This window comes from Eriocheir sinensis, unplaced genomic scaffold, assembly GCF_024679095.1.
Source record: "Eriocheir sinensis breed Jianghai 21 unplaced genomic scaffold, ASM2467909v1 Scaffold171, whole genome shotgun sequence".
In the NCBI taxonomy this organism is placed as follows: Eukaryota; Metazoa; Arthropoda; class Malacostraca; order Decapoda; family Varunidae; genus Eriocheir; species Eriocheir sinensis.
Genome location: NW_026111084.1, coordinates 478,208 through 484,002, shown reverse-complemented (window position 1 = coordinate 484,002; position 5,795 = coordinate 478,208). Strand labels below are relative to the sequence as shown.

General features: G+C 38.9%; 1 long non-coding RNA gene across 1 annotated transcript; it reads right to left on the bottom strand.

Annotated features, from left to right (window-relative positions):
- Positions 1-2,682: 2,682 nt before the first annotated feature.
- Positions 2,683-5,496, bottom strand: LOC126990528 (uncharacterized). Its single transcript, XR_007744507.1, has 3 exons — positions 5,386-5,496; positions 3,145-3,199; positions 2,683-2,889 (listed from the first exon to the last, which is right to left on the bottom strand). It is a non-coding gene; the product is annotated as an uncharacterized LOC126990528 (long non-coding RNA).
- Positions 5,497-5,795: the final 299 nt, after the last annotated feature.

Here is a 5,795-nt window from a genome sequence, read left to right as displayed (position 1 = left end):
ATGACAGCATGGGAGTAGTCTTAATCCACTTGGTCATGACTGAAAATCTCAGGTGTTAGTGGCAGATTCGAAATAGCGTCGTTCAGAACGCTGTGCACGTGGGGCCCGCACGCTAACCACTCAGCCACAAGAAAATTTATCATAATTGAATTATAGATATTCAAAACACTTAACAGGTGTATCTAATTCTTCATTACAACCTCAAGTATTGTTGCAATCTCATGACGAGTCAAACTGAAACCAGAAAACAATGAACCACACTCAGTGGAAAAAGACTGAATTGTTGAGTGTATGCCCAATGTCACCTCGAGGTGACAGTCGTGAGTTTCATGGAGATTACCTCATAGTAACAAATAATCATTGTGCTGTTACACTCACTAGGTTTTTCATTAAGCATTCAACTGTTGAGAAACACAGATTACCAGAAGGGTGTATGTGAGTGAGATAGAGGGAGGGAATGCTAGAGGACGACCTCCAGTGAAATGGAGAGATAGGATGCAAGAGTATGTGAGGGAGAGGGGTGAAAAATCAGTGGGGAACTTTGAGCAGGCAAGGATAGAGTCTGGATAGAGAAAGTTGGAAGCTCTTCTGCCATGGCCATCCTTTTCTGGGAGCTCCTAGGAGCAGGCGTCGATGAAATGATGATGATGATGTTTCCATTTATACTCAGTGCAATGAAAAGAGAACTTAATGACAGGAAATGTAGTAAAAATAATCAGTAGCTAAAACATTGGGAACTATGACAACACTGTTCAGCTGTGTGGGCAGGCAGACAGACAGACAAACAGACAGTTTACTGTCAACCATCACTGGTCGGCCACTCACGCGAGGAGGGAAAGTGTGCTGCTTTTTTTTGTAATTTTGTTAAGTTGTTACGCTCATTTCAATGCCGCATACATACAGCAACGTGGAATATGCAAACATGGTGTTCATTATACGAGCTCTGTTACGGCTAACGGGAGTGCCGTGGCTGCTTTATAATACTCAAGAGAATACCTAAACAGTAAGTCCTTCCTTCACACACACACACACAAAACATTCCTCACAGGACACCCTGTATATGAATATAAATAGAATGAATGATTTTCAATTATATATTGATGGGCTGGGAAAAAAATACTCACCTATGAGTGATTACTGTAATTACACCTCAGTACAAGCTATATGCAGGTTAGTCAAACACAAAACTATGATAATTACCTGCTATCATTACATGTTCAAGATTTTTCTACACTTGTTACAAAAATGCTTAACATTACATGCAAACACAGCCATAAATTACAACAAGTTGACAGCTCAAACCATATGCAATGAAAATTACTTACTTATCAAAGTAAAGCATAATAAGCACATGAAGTATGAACATATAGTTAAATAAGAAAGGAACACCACATCACAACCGCACAACTGGTAATAGCTGTACACACCTGCCACAGTGCAACTGGCTCTGGAGGAATGGCCTCAGGTTGTTGTATGGAGTACGGCTCTTGAGCTTCTTCCCATTACTCACAGTCTCAAGGGCCACACGGTTTGAGGAGTCGATGTCAAGGACTCTGTTGAGTGTCAGTAGGTTACAGAAACCTAAATGACAAAAATGGAGCACACACAAAAATACAGTTCCTTTTAACATCAGTACTCACTTGTATGGACCAGTCCACTTCTGCTCCATTTTCCCACCCTTCCGAGTCTCATTGCGAAGGTTTCTTTTAAGAACCTTCATCCCTACACAGAAGTTGAAGGTCTTCACTCCTCTTGCTTTCCTGTTCCTGTACTCAGCCTTCTGCTTTTCTTGGGCTGCTTCAGCTCTCTGTTCCCGCTGCATAATAAAAGTAAAAGCATAAGCATTGATAGCACTATGATGACCGGATTGATTGTACTGAAATATAAATTTCCTTGTGCAAAAGATGCTTGTAATGTATGGTACAATATAGATGAAAGAATGATCCTATGTAGCAGGACTTGAATTGGAGTCAACGTCGAGTGTTTAATCTGGCCATATATCTGCAGTCATTACATTGAAATAGTTTGGAGACCGTATAAAGTCGGGCTAAAGCAGAGTCAGTCTAGCAATGAATGTACTATGCTGAAACATAAATTATAGCATCAATGTAAAAGTTATGGTATTTTTCTTCGGTACTCTTGCCAGACTTAAGAACATTAGCATCAAGAAATATAACACATGACGTCTTCAGCCAGACCTTGGAGTACAGTTCTTCACGCCTCTGGTCCTGCTCATTGACACACTCCGCAATGTCCTCGGAAGAGGGCACTTCAATAAGTTCTTCAGAGAACTGAAACAAAAAGAAACAGCAAAAGAAGATTACTTGAGAGGTACTAGACATATTCTTCAATTCTTGTGAGATATACACTTTTCTTCCAGAATTTGCACATTACATATGAATCTACTTTCTACTTACCTCTGGTGTGGTACTCCTTCCCTCTGTTTGTGCAGAAGCCTCAGGAGCAAATGTATTTTCTTCCTAAAAAGAATTATTTCAATAAATTGAACTGGAATTACGGTCATTAGGCACAAGAACAACTTTTCATATTTTTTTGGCTTGTGATCACTTCATATTTTAATGGAACCAATAGGAGATGATTTCTTCTATTAATTCAAACACTGGTGGTTACCTGGTGAAGTGGCCGGTGCTCACGAGCAAACATCAACTGGAAAGGTGTGAACCCGGTGGTCCGCTGCTTTTGGGTGCGGATGCTATAGGCGACTTCATCCAGGAAGTTTGGCCAGATAGTCTTGGTCGCGTTGCAGAGCTTGGAAAGCCTGGTCTCCAGAGTCTGGTTAATTCTCTCTGCCAGTCCATTAGTCTGCGGATGGTAGGCAGACGTGATACTCCTCAGGATCCCGTAGAACTTGCAGAGTTCGTCGTTGATCTGTGGGGAATGAAGAGGTCAAAGCAGCAGCAGTAATACAACAGATGTTATAATAGTATCAGTTGTTTGCAGTGTTAATAATACCTGAGGTTTGTTCAGCATCTTAGAGTTAACGAAGCATTAGATGATGTAAATGTCCTCCTCTGACGACTGTATTGGTAATAATGCACCTCTCAGGCATACCTGAATATAACATTACATCCTGATGACCATTCCAAGAATTAAAACAGAAATAACAGTAACATAAAGACTTACCGAGGAACAAAACTCACGTCCCTGATCAGTCAGGATCCTTGCAGGCTTGCCCCACCTAAGGAAAGCAAATGTCATTACACATGAAAAAAAAAAAAAAAAATCTGCAACTTTTGTATCACATTCTTATATTATGCCTAAACATAATCAATTGATGGTAATGACAATGTCTGGTATGATTAGATTTCATAATTAGTGCAAACAATATGGCAAGGCAAAGAACTTTTATACAAGAACTAAAGTGAACTTTTAATTGAAATACAATTGATGAAATAAAACAGTTGTGAGAAGCAACAAACAGAGAAATATATGGCACGACTGCACGGACTTTTACATGCATTGATGAGAAAACATGCTGCAACCTCAAAACAACTGTGGTAATACATGATTAAAGAAATAATGATTACCAGTAGCAAACTCATTAGTTTGGACTCATTCCGTTTCACTAATATTCAAAATAGGGAAAATATCGTGGATGGATTGTATGACAGATTTTTTTTAAAATGATCCTACCAATGATGAATATGTTTTGTTTATTACATCAGATTGTTGAATGTTCGCATCTTTTTTTGAAGGCAAAAAATCTGTCACGGTGATGATGAGGTAAACTTCAAAGGAAAACAATGAAAACTGAATTAATCTTTACATCAGGATACTTTTTTCTAAGATGGAATGTTTAGCATCCAAACTGACTATTTGAAATTACATTCATAAGTAGTGATGACATGGCAGTAAATAATTCATCCAAGTGCGGAAACTAATGATAAAAATTTACCTGTGGATAAAGGAGCGTATGCACCTGGACACCCCATAAGCTGTCTTATCTCTAAGTGGGAAGAAGTCGACAAACTTTGTGTAGAAGTCGACAAACGTGCAAATGTACCTGTAGCCTTCATCACTAACAGCCATTGGACCTGGATAGTTTAATAAAGCAGGAAGCAAAAAATACATCATGCAAAGCCATCAAAACCCAACATAACCAATTACATTAGCTTGTGCAGACACTAGGTAAAGCTAGATAAATCACGCATGCTAGATCAAATTATTCAGGCAAAGAGAAAGTGCATTATAACCCAGAAGAGAGAGAATTATTGTGTTTCATGAACAACAATGAGAGCTAACTATCATGCATTAGAAAGCATTGTTCTTCTAATATTTACAATTATCATAAAGTAAACCCAAAAGAGTAAGACGGCTGGCATTTGAGGTAACTCACATATGTACAAAGTTTTAAGCAAGGAATTTGACAGAGTTAAAAAAAGGCAGATGGTTCCTGAGAGATTGATTAAATTGGTGAGACATTGTATGAAAACTAAGAGAGGTTTCATACAATGTGAAGGCTCCACTTGGAATGTTATAGGAGTTTAGCATCAGATGGAGAAGAACAACCTATATAGAGAGATACAGATGAGAGTTGCAACCAAAACCAGGCATTCCAAAAGCACAACCCAGAAAAGGCCCACAAGACATCAAAATGGTATCTGACCTGTCTCGTGACCTACAACAGTAACTATACTTGGACAAAAGCATGTATATAGGTATGCATGCATATATGTGTGTGCAAGGGAGTTCTACAATTATGCTAGGGATAAGATTTTGAAGGGATCATGCAAATTTAAGCTTGAGCAGAGATAGTGCGATTTCAGCTTCAAAATCTAACTTTGAATCACTCATTTGTTGTATTTTTGTGTATGAGAAATGTGAGCCTAATAAGAACATAAGAACGTTGGAATCTGCAGGAGGCCGGTAGGCCTATACAAGGCAGTTCCTTTGAGCCTAAGCTCCCGTGTATCTAACCCCACCTAGTATCGCTGTCCATGAATTTATCTAATCTGTTTTTGAATGTGACTATTGTATTGGCACTCACCACATGACTGCTAAGCCTATTCCACTCATCCACAACCCTGTTGGTAAACCAATTTTTGTCTATGTCCCTGTTAAATCTGAATTTATCCAGTTTAAACCCATTACTTCGTGTCCTACCCGGTTCTCTTACCAACAAAACCTTATGAATGTTAAAATAACTAACAGTTTTCCCTTGTGCTATTATAAATTCGCGAGAAGACAAATTCGAAGAGTTAGGAATTATGTGTCTGTGTGAGAGTGAGTGTGTGTGAGAGTGAGTGTTGGAATATATGTACATTTGATTTCTGAACTTTTTTGCTTACCTAATACTTGTACCATTTTTAAAAGAAACCCCAAGACAAACCACCCGATAACACTTTTCACATAACTGATCCTCACCGACCAAGTTGACTCCTATAAGTTCCAACGGCTCCTTCACCTTTATGGGACGCATCTCTGGGGCCTTTGTCTTCATTGGCGTGTAGTGCTGGCACTTACTACATGTTTCAATCTAGAAAACAAATGTGAAAACTGAGAAAATTGCTTGAGGATTCAGCAAAACAATTCTGGAGAGTATTGAATTAGCTAACAATCATTTTAACTGTATCAACTTTCTGTAAAGATGCACTACTTGTGATCAGGTACTTTATGCAATACCAAAACAATATTTACATACACAATGTTTGATGTCCTGGGTCATGTTTCACCAATAGTAAACTGGGGAGACATTCTGACAAGTGGTAACCCAGCCGCTATGCCCTGCAGTGGGACTGCTGTGATGATGATATAACTCAGCAGCAACCTCCTCA